A 13,898-nucleotide genomic window follows, 5' to 3' on the forward strand; every position below is an offset into this window, starting at 1 on the left:
GTGGGAGCCCCTTCAGGTTGACTGTCTTTGAAGACTTCCTTGCTTTCTGCTATGACAAAATTTTCTAGACTCATCTTGTACCTTTCCTTCCCCAGGCCAGGATCAGCTGTTGTCCATGAATTTCAGTGGGAAGTAATACCTTGAGAACCATGATTGTGTTGGAAGTGGTGATTGTTATTGGATTGGTCCTTGTGTGTAGGATTTTTCAGTGGATAGAGCTAAAATATACGCGCGCGCGCACACACACACGTGTATGTACCTCTTGAGTTTATGCATTTCTAATATAGGGTTATATTGTGTTACTTGATTTTATATTTGCATCTCTTTTCTCTAGCCTATCTAACATATCTTGCTTCCTGGAAAATGGACATGATTTGTTTGAAAATGCTATCTGTTCTTTCTTAACAGACTACCGATTTGTTCATAGGTTTTGAGGTTACATGTTGAAAAGGAACTTCAAGGAACTTCACCCCTACTATCAATGAGGGGTGGATGTCTGAGAAGTGTTTCATGTGTCATTTCACTATAGGGAGTTGTTAAAGACCAGTAACTAGAGAGAATAATAGAAGGGGCACTGGATTGAGGTCCGGCTCTGATGATTTACCCATTGCTTGTTTCCTTGTCTTATAAAAAGGGTGTAATAATCTACATTCCAAGCCTTTTATGGAAGATAATATATGTGGAAATGCTTTGTAAATTATTAATATATCATAATAGAAATCATTTTCCCATCTGATGAAAAAATAATGAGATAGTCTTTGAACCACTGGACTTTTGATTAACTTTTTTGTTGGGATTTGTTTATTCTTGCAGGGCATATTTTTCTTTTTTTAAGTTGCTAAAGGATAGTCTTCCTAATTATCTTTTTTAATGGATCTTCTTTATAGTTAAATGTGTATGTTTGTAGGCTTGAGGTGAATAGTTAATGGCTTAAATATTTGTTTGGCTTAAATATAAATATTTTTAATTAATTTATAATAAACTAGATATAGAAAGGACCAAAGCCAATAGGTCTTTTTCATCAAGGACTGTTTCTTATTTTTGATGTCTCATTTCTCTTATCTGGTGTCACGGAGTACTGTAGACCCCAGAGGTGTACCTCTGTGTGTGTATATAACCTTTCCTTTGATAGGACCTAGCTTAACAGTTCTGCATTCATAACATAGAAACAAATGACAAGTACAGGCCAAATTAGTCATCCAGATATGAGTATTACATGCTTGGTGTTGCTAGGCTCCTTATCATCTTTATTTGGCTCAGAGAACGGACTTAGCTAAGACTCCAAAGGCAAATTCCCAGCCTACCCCTTCCAGTTATTCTTTCTATAGTCTCAAACAGGGTTTTGCCTTATTTTTAAATCTTGGTGCCATGTTTACCCACTTGATCCCAATAGAAAAGTGACCAGCATGACATCTCTTTACTGTACTTGTGCTTGCTTGGCCCTGCCTTTAAGATCCCTGTTTTTATTCCCTTCCTGCCATCTTTTGCTCTTAAGGCCCTGAATTAAGCCTTATCTCTAGTTGTATAGCCTTAGATTATTCTAGCTAGATTATTTGTGCTTCACTTTCTAACTTTCCTTCCCATGTGTCAATGATAATTTTTTAAAAACTCACACTTTGTTATTTTACAGCTATATTCTACCCCTTTCAACACTTTTAGCCAATCCTTGCAAGTGGTAATGACCTTCTTTCTGCAACCTAGGCTTCTAAAACCTCTTTACCATTCTCCACGTAGAAATTCATAGTGTTCATTTGCATTTTACTAACAATTCTGTCCCTGTAGGCAGTGAAAAATTGTTATCTTTAAATATTTCTAGTATGAAATAAAAGAATTATATTACCAGACTTTGGAAAATAAAGGAAATCCATTACTCTTTCATACTCACTTAGTAATATTTTTTCTACCTTGTCACATCGACATTAATTTTTATATGTCAGTGTTCTAGAGTAAATTTTTTTTTCTATCTTTCAGACTCAGGCTCCAGTAAACTCATGATAACAGAAAAATTTTTGTATGTCCTTCCATAGGATTTATAACTGACACTGAATGGCAAATTTTAATAAGTTTATTTGTTCTCCTGCTAACTTAGTAAAGATGAATATACTACTTTATAAAACTTTGAATAATATATTTAAGTACTGTATTTCTGTCCCATTAACAGTGTATGATATTTCCTTCCAGATTTACTATAACTTCAGATTTAATATAACCATCAATTTAAAGATGCATAACATTTGAGAAATACGCATAATCTGTTGAATTGTTTCCCTATTAGACATTTGCTAATTTCTAACGTTTTTACTATTGTAAACAGGATGAATATTTTTGCACACATAGGTTTTTCATATTTTGGATTATTTCCTTAGAATCCCAGAAGTAAAATAACTAGGTTCAGGTACTGTCTTTATTACTCTTGATTTAAATTCTTCAATAACCTTCCATGAGGGTTGTAAGAGTTGATGATACCTTTAGCAAATTGCTTACGGTTTTCTCTTCTGTATAGTTTCTCCCTTACTGGTTGTCCTCCACCGTGCACGTTGCTCGTTTCTTTGCATTTAAAATTTTCTTTAAACTTCAGGGGCACGTGGGTGGCTCAGTCAGTTAAGCATCTGCCTTTGGCCCAGGTCATGATCCCCAGGGTCCTGGGATCCAGCCCCGCGGTGGGCTTCCTGCTCAGCGGGGAGCCTGCTTCTCCCTCTCCCTCTGCCTCTCCTCCCTGCTTGTGCTCTCTCTCTTTCAGATGCATAAATTAAAAAAAAAAAATCTAAAAAAATTTTTTTCTTTTAACTTCAAAACCGTTCAGGTCACTTCTTGAGAGGGCCCATTGGCTTTTGGAAAGGAGAAGGAACAGCTGACTGCAGTGGGGCAGAAGTGATGTGGGGTCAGTGAAGACCCCGACAGGAGAGGTGGTGGTAAGGGAGGGTGGCAGAGTAAAACTGAAGCAGATTTTCTAGTTTTTTGGCATTCTCCCTGATAAGAAGCTGTCTCTAAGCTGGAATAACCTGTGATTAGGTTTTTAAAATGAAAAAGCGAGATCCCTAGCAATCAAGCTGTGCATTTTCTTATGGGAAAATTTAAAAAGCAACAAGCAGTGGTCTCTACGTTTATAAAGAACAGATGATGACTTGTATACTCAGGATGCTGTAACCGGATTTCATAGTCAGGAGCCACTGCGTCAGCTATATAAAAAAATAGAAGTGTGCCATTCCTCAACAAATTGGGAAAGAACCTTCACTGCTTTGCAACCCTGCTTAGTTTATTCAAATAATGTCATAGATAGCGTCTACTACTTTATGTAATTGTCATTAGGCACGTCAGTGTTTAAATGGATGTGGTTATGTGAAGATAAAGAACCAGAGTCAGGATCTAGCTCTGCAAGGTGGTAGACTTATTTTCATACATGGAGTATCACTGCTTGCTATATTTAAACTGGCTTTAGCTAAGTGTAATTTTGTTATCTAGAGCAAACTGGACTTCGCAAGTGGTATTTCTGTCAGTGGTTCAAGACTATAGTAAGAACATTTTACAGAATACTAATGAAAATAGACATGTTGAATGTAACATTAAACCATTTCATTATTCTATTGGCTATGCCATCAAATGCTATACTAAGATTTCTTTTGGCCTTCTAATGATTATGCATTAATTATTCCCCAGGCTTTGTAGGTATTCCTTGCAAATGCTTTCATCTACAATACTCAATCTGTAACTTGATGGGAATGAGAATATATCATTCATAGCAGGCTGTTTTGCAGAATTTCAGATTCCATCAAGGCTAACAGTATCATCATTTAATTCTAGGACCCAGTCGGCTCCTCTTTATTAGGCCTTGAGTTTCCCCATGACCAGTTACCTAGCCCTGACTTGGGTACTCTTCAGCCATACGTCTTCGGACAAATTTCTTTTTAACTCTTCTGTGCTTGACTTTATGATCAGTAAATTGTAAATCCCAATAAATCCCAGTCTGCTGTCCCTGATAAATTGGTGCCAACAGTATTCTGGGAACTCTAGCTAGTCTGGGCAGGGGGCACTCAGGGACCAGGTCTTAGGGTTCAGAGACTGGGGCAGCTGACTAGCAGAAATCTTTTCTCTGTGGGGTGGAGGTTGGACAGCAACATGCCAAACATAATCTTAACATCCAAGTCTGATTCAGATGGGCATTTAGAGTGGAGGTGGGCTAAAACATAAAAATCAGATATTCTAGGTGTTCTTGTTAGATGAAGACCATAATATCCAAAACAATTTTTAGGAAGCTATAATTTTAACGAGGATGGAAATAACTATTACGATTGGTATTCATAACTTTTGTTCAGTACTTAATCTGTCCTGGGTACTGTGTGGTAAGTACTTTCACATATATAATCCAGTTCTGTCCATGGCACTTTTTAAAGGTTGGCACAATTATCTTTACCAGATGAGAACACCAACACTCGAGCGGTTCAAGTGGTGAACAGGAGGTAAGAAGTCAAGCTGCCCGCGTCCACTGCCTGCAGCCTCGCTGCCGCTCTCGTCTCAGCTGTGTATCTTCTGTTTGTCCTTCCAGATCCCCTCCTTGCTTATCCTTCTCACCACCCTTGTTCTGGCAAGGGCAGTGATCCTCCTGGACTGCATTAACAGGTTCCCCTGCCTCCTGGCTTCCAGAACGGTTCAGCCAGTGGGAGGTGTAGTGAGGGGAGGATATATGGCAAAAGACAGCGGACAGAGTAAGCAGCATCCTCGTTCCCTCCCTGCCCAGTTGGCTGTGTATATCTTGACCCCATCTCCTGTCAGGGAACCCTTTCCAGGATTCTTTTCTCTCTCCTTGTCCCTTCAGCAAGTGGCCAGTTCTTGCTGTTACTAGACCTGGCATGGTGGACTGCCCCTTTTGGTTTCTGGGGACCCTGTCCATATGTTTTATAAATAGGCCCTTGTTAAATTCTCTTGAATGATGCCATTGCTGTGTGCCATCTCTTTTTGACAGAACCCTGACCGATACACCAGCTCTCCCATTTTGAGCGAATGTACCACATGAAGATGAGTGTTTGAATTTTAGGCAGTCAGCAAATATTACATACCCGTATAGCATGAGGCACCGCGCTGGGTGTACTGGGGTAACTGAGGAAGCAGGAACCATGAGGTCCGCACTCTTTAAGAAAAAGGTTACCTAGGAAGACAGTGCATTTAAAATTCTAGTAAAAGGCAGCAGGGGCTAAGTGCAGCAGGACTTCAGAGACTAGAGAGCTCTACAGCTGGCAGCAGAAGGGGTGAACAGGGCTCTTAAGGACTGGTACCATTTCTTCAAAATGGAAGAAGCGATTTTCAAAATGTGTTTTGGGGATAATGACTATACGAGTCCAGGTGGAGCTAAGGGCTTCTGTGAGGGAATAGGGGGATAGGTGAGATACATACACACTTAGGTTGAAAAGCACTTTATTAAAAAAAAAAAATTGAAGTTTTAAATTTTAATTCCAGTATAGTTACCATACAGTGTTATGTTAGTTTCAGGTGTACAATGTAGTGATTCAGTAATTCCATACATTACTCAGTGCCCATCATGGTTAAGCGTACTCTTTTATTCCCGTCACCTGTTTCACCCCTCCCCCCACCCACCTGCCCTCTGGTAACCATCAGTTCGCTATAGTTAATCTGTTTCTTGGTTTGTCTGTCTTTTTCCTTTGTTCATTGTTTTGTTTCTTAAATTCCACATATGAGTGAAATCATACAGTATTTGTCTTTCTCTGATTGGTTTATTTCGCTTAGTATTATATTCTCTATCTCCATCTGTGTTGCAAAAGGCAAGATTTCATTCCTTTTTTATGGCTGAATACTATTCCATTGTGTGTGTGTGTGTGTGTGTGTGTGTGTGTGTGTGTGTGTGTGTGTATACCACATCTTTATCCATTCGTCAGTTGATGAATATTTAGGCTCTTTCCACAATTTGGCTGTTGTTGATAGTGCTGCTCTGAACATGGGTGTATGTATCCTTTTGAAATAATGTTTTGTATTCTTTGGGTAAATACCTGGTGGTGGGATTGCTGGATCATAGGGTAGTTCAATTTTTAACTTTTTGAGGAACCTCCTACTATTTTCCAGAGTGGCTGCACCAGTTTGGATTCCTACCAGAGGTGCACGAGGGTTTCTTTTTCTCCACATCCTCATCAACACTCGTTTCTTGTGTTGTTGATTTTAGCTCTTCTTACAGGCGTGAGATGATATCTCATTGTAGTTTTGTTTTGCGTTTCTCTGATGAGTGATGGTTGAGCATCTTTTCATGTGTCTGTTGACCATCTGGATGTCTTCTTTGGAGAAATGTCTGTTCATGTTTTCTGCCCACTTTTTAATTGGGTTTTTTTTTGGTGTTGTAGAAGTTATTTATATATTTTCAATACTAACCGTTTATTATATCATTTGCGAAGAACTTCTCCCATCCCGTAAGTTGCCTTTTAGTTTTGTTGATTGTTTCCTTTGCTGTACAGAAGCTTTTTATTTTGATGCAGTCCCAATAGTTTATTTTGCTTTTATTTTTCTTGCCTCAGGAGACATATCTAGAAAAATGTTGCTATGGCTGATGTCAGAGAAATTACTGCCTGTGCCCTCTTCTAGGATTTTTATGGTTTCATGTCTTACATTTAGGTCTTTAATCTGTTTCGAGTTTATTTTTGTGTATAGTATAAGAATGTGGCCTAGTTTCATTCTTTTGCAAGTAGCTGTTCAGTTTTCCCAATACCATTTGTTAATGTGACTGTCTTTTTCCCATTGCATATTCTTTCCTCTTTTGTTGAAGATTAATTGACCATATAATTGTGGGTTTGTTTCTGGGCTTTGAATCCTGTTTCATTGATCTGTTTTTTTTTGTTGTTGTTGTTTTGTTTTGTTTTTAATCTTGATTTTTGAAAAAATTTTCTACCAAAGTTAGTGTTATATTTGTGGTTGTTCATGCTTGTTGTAAATAAAAACTGGTTTGAGGTAAGAAATAATGCCTAGTAGTCCTTTTTTTGGAGAGGAAGCTGGTTTTGAGTATCTATTTACTCTGTATGTCAGGCCTGCAGTTGTGTTTGGACACACCATGGTTGTAATTCATACTCTTGGTTTAACAACACTTTCATATATAATTATCATTACTTTGTAATTACAGCAATAAAATCCATTCTTTGGGAACTATTCCAGTATTTAGAATACTGAAAATAAGTGTGCTTAGTACCAGTTGTCACAATGATTTTTCCAATGCTTGAATTTCTAAGAAATCAGCTTCTATTGTACTTCAAAACAAAACTGATGTCTAATAAAATTCTCCTTTTAGAGATGGCAGCTCCTTGTAGAACCTGAAATGGAAAACTTTAAATCAAAAGGAATATTCACAAAAAAAGATTTAATGTTCTTCTGTTTAGAAATATCGAGAAGAAGAAATCCTAAAACTTCCTGGGGAAAAAAAAAAAACAAAACAAGAACAACAAAAACAAAACCAGCCTGGAGCCTAAAGGATATGCTCTGCCTTATTTAGAAAGTAAGTTGGTGCAAACATAAACCTGAGGTGAGCTATGGAGCTTTAGTAGAGAGAACTCTGTGTGTGTGTGTGTGTGTGTGTGTGTGTGTGTGTGTGTGTGTGTGTGGCTTTTGTCAGCCTGTTTGTTCCTCTGACTCCTGACCAAATATTGGTTTATAATATTCCTTGGAGAGCTATGTGGAATTCTCCCTAAGCTTGTGCCTATTGAAATATTGGTGCGTTGGTCTCTGCTATACTTAGGCCCTGGCATCCAAAGCCCAGACTTTAGTCATTGGACCAAAGGAGGAGAGAGCAGTGAAAAGAGGATGCAAGTAGTGCATCATCATGGGTAGGCTTTGCCAGGCCATTGCATAAACTGAAAATTGGTTATAGCACTGCTTTTTATTAACTATATCTAGGAATTTAATGATGTATGTTTTTCCTAGTGATTAAATGGATAGCATCACAGGGAAGCTTGCCAAATAAGCATCAAGATTACATGGAAAACTCTTTATAGTTGGTACGTCATGATACTAGGGAAATTTCTGATTGCTGCCAATGGTTAATATTAGCATAAGGATGTCTATGAGGCTGTAGCTGTCAAAACAGGAATCTTTTTATCTGGAGATTGAGAAAGATATTCTTTCTGGTGTGATGAAAAGACTGTCCCAGCATTCTTCTAGAGAATAGTACCATTTCATCTTACTCGTTCATCTATTTCAGGGATACAGCTCTTCCCTCCCTACAATGAATGCTGCAGTCTTGTCCTGGACTTTATCCCTCATCTCCACATGTACTGGACATTATTGCTTCAATATTTCACTGCCACCTCCAATACAGCATGTCTAAAATAGAACTAGTTATCTTCCAGCAAACTTGACTCCTTATATAACTTAAGAGAAGTTGTAAAGGATACTGCTGATCGCCTGCTTGTTCAGATTAGGAGCTGAAAATTCTTCTGGACATCGTCTCCAACAAAAGTTCACATATACACATCTTTACATGAAAGTCAGGGCCGATTACGAGCCCTCTTGGAGCTGACCCAAGGATATGACTATAAAAACAAAAACAATTCTGACCTAGAAGACGAAGTCAAAGGCCCACTGTGCTATATTTCCCATCTGGGTTCTGGTAGACTCATCCAGCTCATGCCTCTTGAAAGAATTCTTTACCTTCGTACCACCAGTTGAGTAGGTGGTCCTCCACGGGGGGCTTGTCTTTGTCTCTACGCCTCTGTTCTAGAACCCGTCCCACCCAGCATGCCCTGATGATTTTCCTTGCTGAGTGACCTTTGTTTACCCGTTAAAGCACAGCCACCTTACACCTGCCCCGAAGTTGAAATTATGTCTCTAGGATGTCTCTTTGCTCAGAGCTAGAGTTCTATCCCAGAACCCTGATATCCTGACCTGAGCAGAAACCAAGAGTTGGATGCTTAACCGACTGAGCCACCCAGGTGCCCCAAATCTGCCATATATTTTTATAAAACTAAATACTCCTCTCCAAAGAACTTGGAAATAAATATAAAATGGCAGATATGAACTCCCTTTTTAAAGATTGGGAGCCAAAAAAATTATGTTTCTGCCCTCTGTTGCTGCTTCCCTAAGATAGAGATAGCCAGTGACAGTGGGTGACTTGACCACATCTTGAAATCTTGGATGGTTTAGGCAGGATTTATGCAGAAGTGCTGGTGCCTTTAGATTCTTAACAGGATTCTGGAGAATTCTAATTTGATGTGAAAGCTGTGGGAATGTAAATGATTGAAAGTCATGTGTATTTGCAGATTACCTATACTCAGTCACTGAGGCTGGGATGAAGCAAGCTGTTACTTCATTGTCTCGGCAGTATTTGCTAAACTACTAAATGAGCAGCAGGAAAACCCCAGACTCTCTGATATTTAAAAAAAAAAATGATGCAATTCTTTGAGCACAATAATTTATTAGAAAAAAATAAAGTGTGCCTATTGACAGTTCTATGTGGAATCTAGACAATGACTTTTTTCACTGATCCTTTTCAGAACTGAGATTATTCCAGAGAAATACTCATATCTCTTTTTTCCCTCAAGCACCTCACTAATGATGTGAAGGGGAAAAGACATTTTTGGCTTTATTGGTTTCTTAAGCAACAAGCTGTGCTTTTGCTTAGTATGACACATCATACAAGGAAACTTTCCTGTGTATTCCACCTCCAGGCCAATTAAGACTTGCGTTGCAAATATTACTGTTTATCAGCCTCTCAGCAGTCAAATTTTAGCCTTAACTCCCTCAGACTCACCTTAATAGTCCATTCTTGTGCGAGTACGTTAGTACCTAAGTATTTATTAGATGATGACTATTAATGAGATGCAAAAATAGTGATCATGTCATTTCACTGGGCTCTGTGGAGCCATATACATCTCGCTAAACACCAAAGGTGGGCAATTTCAAATTCCCAAAACATCTGAAGAAAATACTTCAATCATGCTTGTTTGCTGTCTTCCCTTGGCAGCAGAACATGATCGATGTTTGTTTGCTGGGTAGTCGATTCTTTTATGGTTTTTTTCAATGACTTTTACCATTAAGTGTGCCTGCGATAGCATTTCTCTTTTTCTTCAAGGATGCTAGAATGGAATGTCGGCTGCATCCCAGAATTCCTCAAGTGGCCCTGCTAAAACCCTTTTCCCCTAATGTAGATGAAACCACTCTCCTGAATTTGTGACTCTTATTCCTTCTTTCTCTTTGCTACCTAAATCTAAAATTCTAAACAGTTTAGTTTCACATGTTGTTTTTTTTTTTAACGTTAAGTGAATGTCCTCATGCAGTTTTTTGTCTGAATGCTTTTGTTCAACATTGTGAGATTCATCCGTGCTATTGCACGAGCTGTCGTGTGTGAAATCTCATAGTTGTATGAAATTCCCTCATTAACAGATTCTAGTTATCTGTTCTTTTGATCGCTTGTGTTGTTTCTACTTTGGGGCTCTTGTGAACAAGGTTACAGTGAACATTCTTACGCAGGGATCCCAGTGGGTAAGTGGACTGTTTTCCTTAATGTACAGACAAAGCGTGGATCATACTTACCCTCGTTATCAACTTGACCAGATAACGAAAATAGTTTTACGAATTGGTTGTGCCAATTCACATTTCCATCATCAGAGTTCTGGTTTGTCCACCTCCTCCCCTTACTATTAGTTCCTGCTTTTGCTTTTTGGTTAGGTGTGGAATGGCATCTCCGTGTAGTTTTTATTTATGTTTCCTGATCACCAACAGCGTTCTTTTCACCTGTGTATTGGCATTTATTTCTCCTTTTCTGTGAAGTTTTTATTGAAGAGTTTTGGGGTTGTCCTTTTTCAAAGACATTCATTACGTAGTCTAGATATCTGTGCTCCGGATATTGCTCTGTTACCAATATATTCTCCCGCTTTGTGGTTTGTTTGCATTTTATGATCAGAATTTTAATTAAAATTTATCTTTTTTTCTGTGTTTTACACATTCTCTGTTATATTTGGAGATTGAATTTTCAATCTTGTTATTTTTAATCCACTGAAGAATTTTGGATTCATGTGAGTCATAGGAGATAGGACTGGAAGAAAAATTGCCATATTGTACTGTCTCTAACCCAGAGTGCTACACTATCATCATATGTAATACCCAATTGTAAATTGAAGACATAGTTTAGAAATAGAATTTAAATGTTCTTAAGAGCTGTGATTTTTAGAACTTTAAGAGGAGCAGGGATAGAATATACAGTGGGTAATTAAATACCATATATATGTGGTGCTAAATTATGGGGTTTTTTTTTTTTTTTGAAGAGAGAGAATGCCAGAACATTTAAGAGCTGTACAACACGAAAAAGTAAAAATAATGTAACTGATAGGAAGGCAGAAGATCTGTTAGTTAAGGGAGATACTAAATTTGGTACTAAGATCCAGCACATATGACATAACCCTGAATTATGTCTTCACATTACTTTGCTTGTTTTTTATTATTATGAGGTGCACAGAATTTTCCTTTTGAAAGGATTTTGAATTTTTGCATGTTTTTGGGTAAGGGGTCTACACAATTGTGGAAAAGTATACATCTTTAAGCTTCAGAGGAGTGATTTTCTTTTTTAAGAAAATTCTGGTTCTCAGTTTTGCATTTTTGGAATTACATTCACAACCATATAAATTATAGGTACTTAATGCATTAGTTTATGATAATTTAGTCTCGTTTCTTTATAATCACAGTATTTTAAAAATAAAATGTATTTAGGTTGATTTGCATACAATAAAATGGACCTATTTTAAATGTACTTTTAGAGTTTTGACAAATGTACGTATTCCTATAGTATATATACTTCTGTAAATTCACCAGCAGCATTCCATTGTGGACGTACCACATTTCAGTTTCAGATTTTCTGCTGTTATGAATAGAGAGGTTTTTTTCTGCTGTTATGAATAGAGAGGTGTTATGAACGTTCATGTACAAGTTTATTTTTAGACATGTGTTTCATTTCTCTTGGGTAAGTACTTAGCAGTGAAAACTCTGGGTCATATGGCAAGCGTGTATTTAGCTGTATAAGACAATGCTAAATCCTTTTCCAAAGTGGTTGTACCGTTTCACATCCCAGCAGCATTATGAGAGTTCCAGTTGTTCAGCATCCTTGCCAGTACCTGTGATGGCAAGTGATATTGAATGTGTTCTTTTACGTGTCTGTTCGTATTGTTTGCCCATTGTTTTATTGATCTTCTTGTCATCTTAGGGGTTTTAAGATGTTTTTAAGTGCAATTAGGATACAGGTCCTTTGTTAAGACAGCTTCAAAATTGTAACGATAGTGTCATTCATTACAAGTGTTTCTCTACTTTGTCGTTTTGGATGTATGAGTCTCAAACTACCCCTCCACACCAAAAGGGTCGCTACATTTTTCTCTATGGATATGGATGTGTGGGGAACAATGAGAAACGAAAAAGGGTTGCTATTATGGCAAAAACAAAAAAGTCTTAACACTTGGAGTTGCATCTGCTTTTAAATTATGAACAGTGTGTTTAGTTGTGTGACTACTATGTGATTTTGATAAACATCTGTGACAGATGTGTTTCTTCACACGGCATCCAAATTCTTAGCATACTATCTCAAAGTCCATGTCAGCTTTAAGTCAATCTTAAAAAAAAAAAAAGATTGAATTACTTATTCAAGGAAACCTGATGTTTGAGGCTAATTTGACCTCATAAAGCTCTGGTTCTTAAATCTGAGAAGAAAGTATGGCGACTCCATGTATTCTCTCACAGATGAATATGCCTATTTATGAATGTGCGCATACATGGATGGTTTTGTATTGAATCCTACTGAGATTCATGAAACCCTGGGTCTCATCCAAAGACCCCAGTTTAAAAACCACTGCAATAAATATTTCTCTTCTATCTTTATGGGCTACCCACATCTTGACTGCTTTTCAAGATCCAGTTTTGTGTTGTGTGTGTGTATATTTTGTTTTTTTGTTTTTTGTTTTGTTTTTTTAAATCATGCAGCCCTCTTTACCCATTCTGCAGCCAAGTCCTGATGTGAGGCTGGTCCTGCAAAATGTAAAGCTTGGAAAAGAAAAGTGAGTGCTTGCCTAGGCCCTGCTTCTTGGGCTAACTTATGGGTTCCTCCCTCATCCAGTTCTCTTCATATAAGGAAGGCAAGGTGATTCCCTGGATGGGGGAGAACCATCCAAGCAAGAAAGGGTTATGGCAACCTAATATAGGTTCTTGAATTAAAAGGGTTAGTTTCTATCTTTGAGGTGAAACTATAAATAGAAGGATTTCCTCCTAGTGTCATGGGTGCATGCATTTATTTTGGGGTATTTGTTGGTGGTAGTCCTGGAGCGCCACCTGACAATGCAGGACTGCGCTGGGGAATAAAGCTGAATTTAGTGACCTTAAGTTATTCTGCCATCTTAGCTGACTTGAAGCGTTCGGCTTTCTATGAATAGGAAGGTCCATCGCCATGCAGGTTATGACAGTGTTGTTTTTTTTTTTTTTTTTTTTTTATATTCATCTAGTGGGTTTTACTTTCCACTGGAGCATGGATAATGGGGAATTAACTATAAAAGATAACTGCATTTAAGTACAGATTTTAAGAGGGGCCTTTTGAAGGAAGTGATTTGTAAGGAACCAGAAATCAATGTTGGTCATAAATGTTTTCTTTCTTTAAAGATTTTATTTATTTGTCAGAGAGAGAGAGAGCACAAGCAGGGGGAGAAGCAGGCTCCCACTGAACAAGGAGCCTGAGGTGGGACTCGATCCCAGGACCCTGGGATCACGACTTGAGTGGAAGGCAGACGCTCAACTGACTGAGACACCCAGATTTCCTGGTCATAAGATTTTTGTTATTGTTTTTGGAGTTTTAATTTTGAAGCCTAACATTTGAATAGGAGTAAGTCCTTCATTTTGTGTTAGTTTCTGGACACAGTGCCCAGTTTCTTGGTGGGGGTAAGTTT

The 13,898-nt window shown here is 38.0% G+C and overlaps 1 protein-coding gene across 6 annotated transcripts in view; it reads left to right on the forward strand.

Moving 5' to 3' along the window:
• Window positions 1–13,898, forward strand: part of PARD3B (par-3 family cell polarity regulator beta) — a 980,330-nt gene that overhangs the window by 100,930 nt on the left and 865,502 nt on the right. The window contains exon 1 of one of the 6 annotated variants that reach the window (XM_087862421.1): window positions 5,879–7,483. The exons of 4 other annotated variants lie outside the window; for them this stretch is intronic. The gene's annotated coding sequence lies outside the window, so the exon portion shown is untranslated. Of the gene's footprint in view, window positions 1–5,878; window positions 7,484–13,898 lie in introns of those variants that run through there. One more of the 6 variants, XM_045806558.2, reaches the window with a different exon arrangement.

Source organism: Ursus americanus, chromosome 1 (assembly GCF_024610735.1).
Source record: "Ursus americanus isolate L20-20 chromosome 1, mUrsAme1.1.p, whole genome shotgun sequence".
Classification (NCBI taxonomy): domain Eukaryota; kingdom Metazoa; phylum Chordata; class Mammalia; order Carnivora; family Ursidae; genus Ursus; species Ursus americanus.